Source organism: Coturnix japonica, chromosome 20, assembly GCF_054131305.1.
Source record: "Coturnix japonica strain WE chromosome 20, WE-NBRP24, whole genome shotgun sequence".
NCBI lineage: Eukaryota > Metazoa > Chordata > Aves > Galliformes > Phasianidae > Coturnix > Coturnix japonica.
Window position 1 is genome coordinate 7,929,771 of NC_140682.1, and position 14,268 is coordinate 7,944,038.

Here is a 14,268-nt window from a genome sequence, read left to right on the forward strand (position 1 = left end):
TGCTGAGCCGCTCTCTGTAATCTATCAGAGGTCTTGGAGAACTGGGGAGGTGCCTGAAGACTGGAGGACGGCCAGTGTCAGTCCAGTCTTCAAAAAGGGCAAGAAGGAAGACCCGGGTAATTATAGGCCGGTCAGCCTCACCTCTGTCCCAGGGAAGGTGATTGAACAGCTTGTTCTGGATGCCATCTCCAGACAACTGGGTGATATGGAGGCTATCAGGAGTACTCAGCATGGGTTCACCAAGGGGAGGTCATGGTCGACCAACCTGGTTGCCTTTTATGAAGATGTCACTAGCTGGGTGGACAGGGGGCGGGGCGGTAGATGTAGTCTACCTTGATTTCAGTAAGGCTTTTGATACTGTCCCCCATGACATCCTTATAACTAAGCTGAGGAAGTATGGGATAGATGAGCGGACAGTGAAGTGGGTCGAGAATTGGCTGACTGGCAGAGTGCAGAGGGTTGTTGTTGGCGGTGCGGTGTCTGGCTGAAGGCCTGTAACTAGCGGCGTCCCCCAGGGGTCTGTGCTGGGTCCGGTCTTGTTCAACATCTTCATCAACGACCTTGATGAGGGGATAGTGACCACCCTCAGCAAGTTTGCTGATGACACGAAGTTGGGAGGATTGGCTGACACGCCTGAAGGCTGTGCTGCCATTCAGCGAGACCTGGACAGGCTGGAGAGCTGGGCAGTAAGACACCGGATGAGGTTTAACAAAAGCAAGTGTAGAGTCTTGCACCTGGGTAGAAATAATTGCATGCACCAGTACATGCTGGGGGAAGAGCTGCTGGAGAGGAGCTCTGCTGAGAGGGACCTGGGCGTCCTGGTGGACGACAGATTGACCATGAGCCAGCAGTGTGCCCTTGTAGCCAAAAAAGCCAATGGCATCCTGGGGTGCATTAAAAAGAGCGTGTCCAGCAGGTCAAAGGAGGTGATCCTCCCCCTCTACTCTGCCCTGGTGAGGCCTCATCTGGAATATTGTGTCCAGTTCTGGGCTCTCCAGTACAAAAAAGACAGGGATCTCTTGGAAAGAGTCCAGCGGAGGGCCACTAAGATGGTGAAGGTCCTGGAGCATCTCCCCTATGAGGAGGGACTTAGGGAACTGGGTCTGTTTAGCCTTGAAAAAAGAAGGCTGAGAGGGGACTTGATCCAGGTCTATAAATATTTGAGGTGTGGGAGCCATAGTGGTGAGGCTGGTCTCTTTTCAGTAGTGCGTGGGGATAGGACTAGGGGTAATGGGATGAAAGTACAGCATAGGAAGTTCCACACGAATGTGTACAAGAACTTCTTTACAGTGAGGGTGACGGAGCACTGGAACAGGCTGCCCAGGGAGGTGGTGGAGTCTCCTTCTCTGGAGATATTTAAGACCTGCCTGGACGCCGAGCTGTGCAACATGGTGTAGGGAGCCTGCTTTGGCAGGGGGGTTGGACTCGATGATCTCTAGAGGTCCCTTCCAACCCCTACAATTCTGTGATTCTGTGATTCTGTGATTCTGTGAAGTCACCTCACCACTCAGGCAGGACCGCTGAAATCAGTGGGGTGCACCTCTCCTGTCCAGGAACCCGAAAGAGGTGATAATAATCCCAGGCCAGCAATTGTAGTATTGATATGATGATTTTATTCAAAGTCTTTGTTAAACTAAAAGGGAAGGAAGGGAGGGGTGCGCTGAGGGGGGGAATGGGAGGGGTGGAGGAGGGTTGATGTCAGACTGTGAAATCGATTTTTTTAATCTTAATTCTGCTTCAGAAACAACATCTGATTCCCATGCTCTCTGCTTGGTATTTTGTCTTTTGATGCAAACACGTAAGCCCCATTGGTGCCTGGTTCAGCAGTTCAGCTTCCTTTGCGCCCTTTGCCTGGTTGTAGGGAAGGTGGCAGACTCTGATTCAATGAGGGTGTTGTATGGACACAGTATTTATCGCCATGTATCCAAAGGTGCAACAGTTTCTGGAAACCCAGGTGGGATCCTATAGGTGATGGTTCTCTCGCCACCAAGCATCCAGTTGCCAGCAGTGGGTGAGTTCACTGGGACTTTGGGGATGGGAGGTGCCAACTAGCAAGCCTTCAATATCTGCTACTAAAATCAGACTTGGAAGCACGTTACACGTGGGAAATACACTTGGTGCAGGAAAGGGGATTTCCTTAGCCATCAAAAAAAGATGAAACTGCAGATCTATCAACAAAAATGTAAGCACGTGACACTCGACTTGGCGGGTCTGTGGGAAGGTCAGCTTCTCCGTGTTTGTATTTCAGCCATCATCCTCCACACTGGAGAGGATTTATCCGCTTGGCTTGCTTAATTGCAGCACGTTTCACACGCGTGGATAACCTGTGCATATTGTGTCACTACCTCTGTGGCCTGAGGTGGTGCACCAGGCTGGAAATAATGCCTTCTTGGGGTTGTTGAAGCTCTGCAAAAGTTTGCCAAGCAAAGTTGTGGATGCTCCATCCCTGGAGGTGTTCAAGGCCAGGCTGGATGGAGCTCTGGGCAGCAAGACTCTGTGGGTGGCATCTCTGCCCGAGGCAGTGGGGCTGGGGTTCTGAGTTCTTCACTGTCCCTTGCAAGCCAAGCCATTCTATGATTCTGCATTTCTATGATGTAAGCACCAGCCCCACACAGCCCTGGTGCAGTGTATCACAAGAGCAGCAGCCTGCGGGGAGCCACCACCCGGAATCACAGAGATGTGAGGTCACAATGCCCCATCCTATGACTGTGCTGAGCTGCGTCATGAGCTCACGAGGCCTGGCCGCAGTCTTGGCTCAGTGCGACACTCACTGTGGCTGCAGCGGTGGTGTTGGAAGCGTGGTGCAAGTGTGGGGGCGGCCATGGACCCTGCCCGCCTTGTCCTCTTCCTCCTATTGGTGGCCATGAGTTTCCAGGAGAGCTGTGCTGCTCCGTGGCGAGCACGGGGAGCAGGTGAGTGGGTAGAGATGGGACCCAAACTGAGCAGCTCTGGGAGCAAGAAGTCAGGCTGTGTCCCCACGGCCCTGTAGTACACTTGCCTGGGGCCTGCCTTCCATGGGGGTGTTGCTGGGTAGGGGGTGATGGGCAGCACTGCAGGAGCCGGGCAAGAGCCCGTGGCTGCGCTGCTCCCCAGGGCTGGCTCCAGCCATGCCAGGCTGTAGCTCTGCTAATTGCTGGCTGCAGCACAGCCTTCGTCCTGGGAGATGCCCGGGGAGAGTTCAGAAGAGGCATGCTGGGCGTGCATGAGCATTTCTGCTTCAGGCTCATGGCACTCCCCAGTTTCCAAGCCAGAGCCCCAGTCCACAGCCCAGGGGAAGAGACAGGTGTGCTTTCCTCCAGTGCCTCAGTGTGACCTTGCTGTCCATCAGAGGCCTCCCAGTAAGAAAGCCCTGGGGGGCTGCATCTTCTTCCACGTAATCTGTGAGAGATGTGGCACGTGGCCCGGAGAGAGCACTGCATACGCTGCCAGGTGCCAGCCTACGGGTCATCCCGTCCACCCTGCAACTTTGGAAATCATGACCTGAGTTATTCTCCCATGCCCCACATCCAGTTACTGAGGGAGAAGGAGATCACACCATATAGTGCATATAAGTGGGAACTTATCTCATCTGTTCTTGATTCTAGATGATGAGCTTCGTGCTCCCTTTCCGGATGTTCCTTTGGATCCGGACTTCATGCCTGTGCCTGGGGGACAACCCAGGGGTAAGTTGTGAGTGTCTGTTTCCTTGTAGGCTGAAACGTTCATGCTCTCATGGTTTACCTGGGTGCAATTTTACTGGAGATCCTCTCCAGGTCTTCCAAGCCTGTTTGTGCCCGGAAGGGTTTGCACAGATAAGCCATGAGTATTTTTTCTCTCGGAGAGCTGCAACATTTCAGTGGGAAGGTTACCGCTGCCCCTCTGCAGCTGAGGGAGCCCAGACCTTTGTATTTGGGCTGTGGCATTCCCCAACCACCGCCAGACCCTACAGGTCACTCAGGGAAAAGGAGGCCCCCACATGTGCCGGAAGCTCTCCTCACCTGTGTCTGATCACACTTGTGTCTGCAGGACCTGTCCCCTGTACGCTCTGCTACTCAGTTGATGCTGTAGTGTGTGACTAAAACTTTTCATGGGTCTTTGGTTGCAGAAGTGCCCCCAGTGTGGGCCTTGCCCGGTCATCGGTTTCCTCCTGTGCTGGAGCCCAGCTGGAATCCCAGCAGTGAGTACTCTGTCTTCACTGACTTGGCTGACTCGCCGCTGATCTTCAGATCTTCATGCACATGATATTTAACTTCATACATTCTGTTAAGGTCCGGAAAGAGAAGAGGATGAATCCAATCGAGGAAAATACTCTCAGGGCTCATCCCATCTCCTGAAGCGACTGCTGAAGGAAATGGAGAAGGCAGAGCGTGGTGGGTATACTTCAGCCTGTTCACTGTGGGACCTGGGAAGCTGAGGTGTGATATACAGGTGTGGGCAGGCTGTAGCCTGCACAGCAGGAAGGGATGGGTCAGAGCCGTGCTGCAGCCGTGTTCCGTGTATCACCTTGCAGGTGCTGTCAAGCACCAGAGCTGGTCTGCTGCCAGATGGTCTGCATCCAGCCAAGACCCAGAGGCAGCTGCTCCCCCAGCACAACCATTACTTGTCAGAGCTGCTTTGTGCAGTCGTTGGCACCCAGATGGCAGCAAGTGGCAAAGTGGCAAGCGCTGTGCTTCTGTTCATCCAAAGCCCTCCGTGCAGCTGAGCAAGTTCAAGGCAGGAGGAGCATCCCGAGCAGGGTTGGCTGCCTTTGCTAATGCTGGAAATGAGGTGGAGATGCTAATTCTGAAGGCTTGGACTGTGTGTTAGAGCTTGGATTTCAGCCTGCAGCTACCTGGCTGTGACGGGCTGGTGACAGCACAGAATGTGAGGGCCTTGCACAGGAGCTGATTCCTCAAGAGGTGTGAGGGAGTCAGCATTGTCAAATAGCTGGGAGGGCCCAAATGCCCTTGGGTAACAGAGGGGCTCACAGTGTACTTGGGGGGGGGCCTGGACTTTACCTGAGCTCGGGATTGGAGAAGCTCAGTTTTTGATGAGGGCACGTGACATCCCAATCCTACTGCCCTGCTTTCTTTCTAAAGGAACGGACCAACAAAGTGAGCGGGATGCACTCCAGGAAGGTGGATATCCCACACTGCCCGTCCCGGACAGAGGAATGCAGGCAGCACCAACTGGCATGCCAGGTAATTTCTGTCCTATGATCATACGGTGTCACGAACCAGAGTCACTGCGTGCCTGCAGGCTCTTGCTGCCAGCTCTTGCACACCAGGTCAGCAGCCAGACCTGAGCGTGTGAGCATAGAGCACATGTAAAAGAAGCCAGGGGTGGCTCTCTGAAAATGGCTGGCCTTCGTGGGGTGTGGAGAGTTGTTCCAGCAATGTGCCAGGGAAGGTACTTGCAGACCTCTGTGACCCTGCTCAGCTCCCACCGCTCCCAGATCGCAGAGTTTGCCCTTTTGGAACGAAGCCACCTGAGGGTGATGAGTAGGGTCTTGTGTGCTAGGAGCCTGCAGGAGTGTTTCTCCCCTGGGCTGGCTCTGGCTGTGCCCTGTGCTGGCTGAAGCCTGACCTTCAGCCTGGGGGGCGTCCCACAGGGGGAGCTCAGGACACGCATGCCGGGAAAAGCGTGAGGGATTCTGCTCTGTAGCTCTCCCCACGGACCAAGCCCAGACCCCAGGGTACAGCCCCAGCTCTCGGCCCAGAGGAGGACACGGGTAGTGCCTGTGCAGCCTCTCCGTACCCAACGAGAGGTGGAAGCAATCCTTCTTGTCCTCCGGTGCTTCGGCACCAGAGACGGAGGCACCCACTGACAAAATGACCTCTTGGGTCCATGAAGCACACTGAGAGATTATCTGTAGCGCAGCTGAAGGTAACGTGGGACATTGTCTCATTTTTTCCAGGGATGAACACAGGCAAAAGCACAGAGGCTGCTGCTCACACATCTGTGCGGAAGCGCCACATTCCGGTGACGGTCTCAGCGATGCTGCTGCCTGCGCTGGTGCTGGCCGTTGGTGTTGTGATATGGGTGCTCAAAGACTACCTGTGAGTTGGCCGTTCCCCAGAACACCTTATTGCTGCATTTGGCAATGAAGCATTTATGGTGCCAGGATCCTGGACGGCCAAATCAGCCACTGGCAGTACACTGCCAGGACTTAGGTTGCAAAGTCTTTCAAGTTTCCCCTTATTTCCTGTCACTGAGTAGTGCTTTCTGAAACTCATTCTCACAGAGCACGCAAGAGGGAAAAGAGAGCAGCAGAAGCAGCAGATGGAGCTGGGGAAGGCAACGAGACAGATTCTGACCCAGTCAAACAAGAATCTCCGTAATAGCTCCAGTCCGTTCCATTCTGCCATTGAAGAGGCCCGAAGTCTTCAAGGTCATCTGGAAGACCAGGAGCTTGAACTGAAAGCCATGAAAGAGATCCTTGGGAACAGTCCTGAGTGCTGCCTTCTGTCAGAGGACGGCCCTGAATGTGAGAGCAGAGCTTTTGTCCTTCATCCTGCATACTCCAGGACAGGTATCACCAGCAGTTTGAAGATTCTTAGCTCGACACAGCTACATTCCTGTTGAGGGTCCTAATGAGGACCCAGAAAACGAGCTTCCTCTGACTGCCGGACAATGCGTAATGTCTTTGGAGATGTGGGTGAGAATGGCTGGTTTCAGGGAGAGCTGACAGATGGCACAAGAGGACTGGTCCCTTCCAATTTGGTTGCGGAGCTTTCAGTTGATGAACTGGATACACCTGGAGATCCTGTCAGAATTCCTGCACTGCTCCATCTGCAAGACTACCATTGCTCCACTCAATGGAACAACTCGATGTTGAGCAGAATGTGGTTGAGCTCCTTCGGGAACTCTCTGAGGCGACTGACAGCGGAACTGCATAGCTTTATTGTATATTAAAAATAACCAAACAACTGTCCCCTCCCTCTCCCTTCCCCTCGCACCCCTCCACCCCTCCCCCCCCCCCCCCCCCCCCAAAAAAAAGACAAAAAAAACCAAAAATAAACCCTAAAAAACCAACAAAAAACAACCCACCCCCAATAAATCAAAAAACCAAAACCAATTAAAATCTCAACGCTGTTCTTTTTCTGGGATACACTGAGGTGACGCTTCTTCTAGCTTAGACTTTGCAATGAGTTTGTGTCACGGAGTTCTCTCTAGAGCTCACTCGGTGACAGTGGGAACAAACCCAGGGAGAGAAGGAACAAAGAACCTCCCCTCTCTAACAGCGCGGTGCGGCGCGGCCGAGAGGGGAAGGGAAGGGAGATTGTGAATGGGTCTAGGAGGGAAAAAATGAAAAAAACCCAACGATCTGAGAATGAACAGCAGTTTAACGAACCCAGTGACACTAAACAACAACGATGTTGCAGAACGGCGGGAGAAAAGCAGACGACCACACCTGTCATTGACATGATCAGCGAATCTCGTTTATTCCTTGGCTGCGTGTACATTTATAATACGAATAATTAGCTCATACATATTGCAAAAGTGGAGCTCATCATTGGTCTGGCCCAATGTCTGGCAGTGCTGCTTGTTCTGCAGATGAGCAGCTGCCTCCTCATCTCTTCAGCTACAGTAGTTTTTCTCAGGGCAGTTAGATGCAGTCATGCTCCTCTGGATTTGGTGTGTTAAATCCATGCTGCATGGCAGCAGTCAGTGCAATACAAAGGTGTTCTGTGTGCCACAGCATTTCTGCAGGGGCTGCCAAAGGTAGAAGCACAACACAGCACCATCCTTCTGACAGTAATGTCTGTGAGTGTTAGACATGTGAGCACTGCATCATCCCCAGCGTGTCAGTGCTTTTCCACACCAACCTGACTCTCACACTCTGCACTGAATGTAACTCTGCTCTTGTGGAGACAAATGCTTTATGTCACATCCTCCATCCCTGCAACCATTTGCCGGTAGGCAGCTCTTGCAGAAGAATCAAGCAGCAGAACCTTTTGCTCACCCTACAGCATGCAAATGCTATGAAAGCAGAAATAACCTGGCGTGCTCTGGGTCTGCAAGGCTGCACAGATGGGAGAGGTAGATTGTGTTTTTGCAGTGGAAGTTTCCAGTATTTTCAGTACATAGTGTAGGCCCTAACTGAATGTATAACCCTCTTGTAAAACAGCTGTATAAGTAGTTTTTCCACCAAGAAAGTTGCTGAACAGAGTTAAGTTCAGACTGGGGGCATTCTGACATGGGTAGAATTGAGACAAGCACAAGATAAATACACAGGGTGGGTAGAGCCCAGCACAGCACAGAATGAATGTACTGACTGTTGGAAACATTGCCCTTCTCTGTCCGCAGAAAAGTACAAGGCAGACCTAAAAACAAGAGGTTGGTAATTGACCTTCTATGGAAATGAATCCTAGCAACAGTCTCGAGGAGTCTGTGAGCCTGAGATGCTCAACCAATGAGAGCCATGAGAGCATCACCTGCATTGGGTTTAGGGCATAGAACAGAATTAATGTCACTGACTGGTGTGCAATTTCTCCCTTGCCAACAGGGGATGTGCGCGCAGTATTGCAGTAATGAATAAGCACTGCTGCTATCGCTGCCATCTTTGCCTAACTAGAAATCTTTGACTTTGAGAGTTTCTCACACAAGGGGAGAGGGTAAGAAAGTAAAGAGGCACAGAAAACTAAGGAAAACTGCTCTTCTTTATCTTATCTATAAAAATTGATACAATTGATGCTGTCGTGCATTTTTTTTTATTAATTTTAATTTTTTTTTTGCCAATGTCAGTTAGATTGTTTTAAAATATCCACACACCAGAATCTGACTACCAAGCAAATGTAATGAAAATGAAATGAAGGTGAGTTAGCGGAAAGCACAAGGCCATATTATATCAGGCTCTAGCAAATTTACAGGCAGTCACTGCACGAAGAGGTAGATTTGAGTTGCACATTATATGATTCCCACAAAGATTAATGAAATCTGAAGCTTTCAATATATTTCCCCTATAATCAAAAGAGAACGGATCCCCAGGGTCTGTCCCGCAGACGTCCTTTCCGTGGTCTCTGCTGCCACCTGCTGGCCAATACACGGAACTGCCACTGTTGGGCGTTTGGTGCCGCAGGAAGCACAACGCAGATCTGAGTTCTGACCGGTCTACGCAGCAAATCCGCCAATCTTTATTGCGATAAGCCCTCCACATGGCATTCCACACGCACTCGAACACGCAACAGGCATAGATTTCTCCTAACTCCTCGAGGAGCAGGCAAGCAGAACAACTGAGCGCAGCACTGCTTGTGATTGGGCCACCCCCATCATAGAGATGTGTGTTAGATCTTTTACCCACCCCTGGCTTTTTTGGCTACAAGGGCACACTGCTGGCTCATGGTCAATCTGTCGTCCACCAGGACGCCCAGGTCCCTCTCAGCAGAGCTCCTCTCCAGCAGCTCTTCTTTCTGCTTACACAAGGAAGATAGTCTTGTCAATGCAGAGAAATGAATCACAGAATCACAGAATGACCCGGGTTGGAAGGGACCCCAAGGATCATGAAGCTCCAGCCCCCCTGCCTGGAAGGGCCACCAAACTTCCATGTTTACTAATGAAATAAATGAAATAAATGACAAAATTTCCTTTTAGAGAGTTGCATTCACACCTTGACTTAGGTTTGTACAGCTTGGGCATTTGGTCAGATGTGTACTGAAGTCAGGTTTTTCTTTGATTGAGAAAGCATTGAACTAGTTCCTCATTGATGTACAGTTCCTTAGAAATGGAGTAGTCCCCACTTCAGACCAGCTCCTACTGGATCCCATTTCCTGAGAGTCCCCCAAGAAATTCTGGAGGAATCAGTTTGCTTTCTAATCTACCAACTGTCTGATACTTTCAACACCTTGAATAAATTGCCAGTTGCTGACTTGTTTCTTTTTGTAAATCTGTTGATGCACGCACAAAAAATGGATCAGAGCACGGGGTCTTATCTGGAGATGGGAAAACAATTGGATAAACAGAAAATTGTTATTTGCAAGTTTTGCAGATCTGTAAGTGGCTTTTCAAGAGATTGTACCACTTCTGCACATTGATTGTCTGACAGTTTCCCTATGATTTTACTTAAAAATGAAGAAGCAATGAAAAGCTCTGTGCTCTGTGGGTGTGCATGGCTGGCTCTGCCCTTCTCATAGAGGAGAAAATCAACATTTTCACCCCTGGTTCCTACACTTAGATAAAATCCCCTCCACTTACCTGCAATTTTCCTATGTGTGGAAACAGCCTGACCTCAGATGGGGTGAAGCAGCTTCTATTTGTCCTTTCCCATTATTGAGGGAATAATCTGTATTCTTTTATCGTAAGAAGAAAGGAAATTTTGGATGAGGGAAGTACCTACAACATGTAGAGACTCTTAGGAAACAGAAAAATAAAAATAATAAAAAAATAAAAACAGTATCACAAAGAAAATCTTGAAAAGAGCCAAATAATAAGGGAAAATAGCTGACTGCTGCAGGTGCACTTTGAAGACCCACAACAGAGGAAGCTGAGGTCTCTCCTTGTCCCTTCACTGTTTCTCAGTGTGCCTCATTGTGCCCAGGCGATGGCTTTTTTTATTATTTTACTTCTGTTATTACAGCAATTCACCTGCCAAAGAATTTAATTTGCTATGGAACTATATAGAATATCAGAGGAAAGACAGTGACAGTGCATGGACCCCCTTCTCTCTCCTCCTGGTATCTACATGTGCTGGAGAACTTCGCTTTTACCATAATATGCCTTGAAAGTGTTTGCAGCCTCATGATCTTTCTGGCTCTGCACAAACCTGCCTTCTCCAAGAGATTTTACTTTGAGATGTTGATGGCAGCTTGTAGTTTCCCCTTTTGGGAACCCTACTTGTCCTGGGCATCCTGATGTCTGAGTGGAGTCAGTCCTTGCTCTACAGCATCTTTCAACACCAAATATGCTGACCCCACTGCCAAGAGAACATTTCCTTGTAAAAAGCAACACAAAGAATTGAAGTCAGGGGTCATATTTGATATGGTCAATAAATCCATCCCTGGCTGACTTTCTTTATTAAGTTTCAGACATTTTTAATGAAAGAGCTATAATCCCTGTAATAAATTTTCTCTTGGTTTTCTATGTATTCAGATCTTAGTCTATGAAGAAGTAAAAGTGAATACAACTGAATTTACCATTGAATTGTAATATTTATTTCTTCTTCTGGTAGTATGTAGCAAATCATCTGTGCCTTACTGACTTCCCTTACTGACTGTGTTGCTAAATATCCTAATGGAAATCTCTTTTATTTGTATTTCTTTCTACTTTCCCCTGTTAAGGATTTCATGGCTGCTCTCAGGTCACCGTGGAGCCTTTTGTACTCCAGGCTGAACAGCCCCAGCTCTTTCAGCCTGTCCTCATAGGAGAGGTGTTCCAGCCCTTGAATCAGTTCTATGGCATGTATCAGTGACCTGTACATGCTCCAACAGGTCCATGTCTCTCCTGTACTGAGGACTCTGCATCTGGATGCAGTACTCCAGATGAGGCCTCATCAGCACAGAGTAGAGGGGCAGGATCGCCTCCTTTGCCCTGCTGGCCGTGCTTCTTTTGATGCAGCCCAGGATATGGTTAACTTTCTGTGCTGTGAGAGCACACTGCTGGCTCATGTTCAGCTTCCCACCAACAGGAACCCCAGGTATTTTTCGCCAGGACTTTGCTCAATCCTTTCAGGCATTTCCCTTCCACTGAAAGCTTGATCCAGGATCTTGCCTTGTTCATGTGCACGGTGCTTTCTCACTTCATTGTGTGCACGGTGATTTCCCAAATAAGTCCAGATTTGCAGCATTTCCTTTCCAAAAAGAATTGAAGGTGGGGAATAAAGTGGGGAGGAGAGAGATAGATTCCAGCTGTATCTGCTGATCCATCTTTGCCTCATAGCAGGAAATAATCAAACACCTGTCTTAGTTCCTGGTGCTGTTCAAAGAGGAGCTCCTCATGAAAGATGAATTTCTTCCTCAAGTTCTATTGATCACAGTACCGGTCTGTTTATCAGTGTTCTGTTTTGGACCCCTCACTATAAGAAAGATATTGAGGCCCTAAATCTTGTCCAGTGAAAGGCAACAAAGCAGTGAAGGATCTGGAGCAAAATTAAGCTGGGCAGTTCTTTTTTTTTTTTTTTTGAGAACCAAAGCAATAATATTTTTATTTTATTTCTTTATTTATTGCTTACATCCCACTGAATGCAGCAAGAATATTCAGAAATATAAGTGTGAGGTGCCACTTCTCTCTTGTTGGTGCAAAAGCAGATCAAACCTCTGCACATCAGGAGCAAAAAGAGACAGATTTTGCAGAGCACTCCATAGCTGGGACTGCAGGAGGGCTCAGCCTGCTGTGCATAGCAAAGTTTCTCTTGTGTCCCTTGTCTCACTGCAGCTTTAAGGAATTCCCGAGGGGAGCTGCCTTAATAGCAAGTTGTACCACTTTTAAAGCTACATTTGTATCGCTCACACAGCAAGAGCTCTTGTCACATGGAAGCCATCCAATGAAAACACTGACGTGGCAAGAGAATAAGGCGAGATAATGAGAAATTAAGAGCATGAAAAGTAAATGCTCTAGAAAAGCTGACACTTCATAACACTTCAAGTGAACACTTGCCTGAATTTCAAAGTCGACCGATAAAAAATTATTTGCTTTTCTTATGTAACAGAAATAGATAAAGAATTCTGTTTGGATAGGAAAAGATTCCACTAGGCTGCAATTTACGTATGGATGCTCAATATTTAAGGAAATTGATTCTTTTACTTTGTAAAAGTGCTGTGCGTCACAGGGCAACCATGGGTCCTGTGATCCATCCTGCCCAGCCCCACAGCACGGGGCTCAGCTGTGACCCAGGAGCAGCCACCATCCTGTCCATGGCAGGGTGACCCTGCGCATGCCATCGTGCCCTCCACCAGGCCATGGAAACTGCATTTTCTTCTTCCCCCCCCCATCCCCAGAATGATAAAAGACAGACTCCATCAAGTCAATAGAGATGCTCCTGTTTCAAGGTGTGCAGAAATTCCCACCCTGCAGTGGTTTGAACAAGGACTGGTGACACGAAACAAACGGGGCTGCAGAAAGCAGAAAGAAATTGGTCTGTGCTTTATGGGGCACATCCTGGAGCTCCTCTGAGATCCGAGTTCAGCACCAATGGGATCATGCAGAGAAATCCTTAAGTCCGAGTTCAAAAGTCGTTTCTTCAGTGACCAAAGGGAAGTGAGAGCGCATAAGGAGAAAATACCACTCCCAGGGCTCAACGCAGCCATTCCCCTGCAGCATTTGAAGCACGGACTCAGATGTGAATGATCCAAATCCTTTATTACAAGTTCTCACATCCATTATAAACCTTCACAAGTTTTTTTTTTTCCTAACATATCCAATCAGAGCCGTGAGTCCCTTCTTCTCCTTCCAGAGGTGTCCTTGGTTCTCAGGCTGTTGATCTGGCTCCACAGCTGCTGCTCTGAACAGCTTTTCTTGTATTCCCACATTCCCCCACGAGCCCAGCGCGGGGCAGGGCAGGATAGAGCAGGGGATGCTCCAAGGGACCACAGGAGAGGTAGAAGAAAGCTCCAGTGTGAGACCAGGGCCTCGTCGGCCCCCTGAGCAGAGAAACATGAGCAGGGCAGCTGGAGAGGCTGCGTCCTCATTGACACTCCTGGGCTGAGCCTTCAGCCTTCTGAAGGGCTCCAGCCATGCACCATCGTTCTCTGTAGGATTGTCCTTCAGGTGTGCAGCCGTGGGGGAGTCGTGCAGGATCAGGGTCCAACCCGTCCACACTCCGCACAACCATCTCCATCCTCACCCATCTGCAGCCCTTCCCCACCCCACTGCAGAGCAAAGTGGGTACCCAGGGAAGAGCAGAGGGTCAGCAGACGTTGCAGTTGGGATTCAGAGATCTGTGCAGGGAAGCTCAGGGTGAGCCAGGTCAGATGCGCAGCTCCGGCTGCTGCACAAACAAAAGAGAGTGGATTTCAGAGTCTTGCTGCCAAAATGCTCCCCAAGAACAGCAGGGGATGCCCAGCGCCAGGGAAGAGGGGACCCTGCATGGGGATATCCCAGAGAGCGGGCAGGGGACAGACTAAGACAGCAAGGTGAGAGGAAGGCACTGAGGGACCAGAAAGCTGCAAGATCCCCTCTGCCCTCTTCGCCCTCCAGGCTCCTGGCCCCACTCAGTGCAAACCCACCCAGGCCCAGGGATGACAAGTCAACACAGGGCACTCTCACCTCCTGCAGGATCTGGGGAGCACCAAGCCCGAGGCTCACCTGGAGGCAGTGAAGATGTGCTTGGAGTTGGTGCAGATGGCGTTGATGGGGCTGCCCTTTGATCTCCCCAAC

The 14,268-nt window shown here is 49.7% G+C and overlaps 1 protein-coding gene and 1 long non-coding RNA gene across 2 annotated transcripts in view; one reads left to right on the forward strand and one right to left on the reverse strand.

Moving 5' to 3' along the window:
* The window catches only part of LOC146757518 (rho GTPase-activating protein 32-like), a 218,196-nt gene that overhangs the window by 186,021 nt on the left and 17,907 nt on the right, over positions 1-14,268 (reverse strand). The window lies entirely within an intron of this gene.
* LOC146757537 (uncharacterized) lies at positions 4,014-6,928 on the forward strand. The gene is made up of 4 exons (XR_014936082.1): positions 4,014-4,156; positions 4,248-4,349; positions 5,058-5,159; positions 5,876-6,928. It is a non-coding gene; the product is annotated as an uncharacterized LOC146757537 (long non-coding RNA).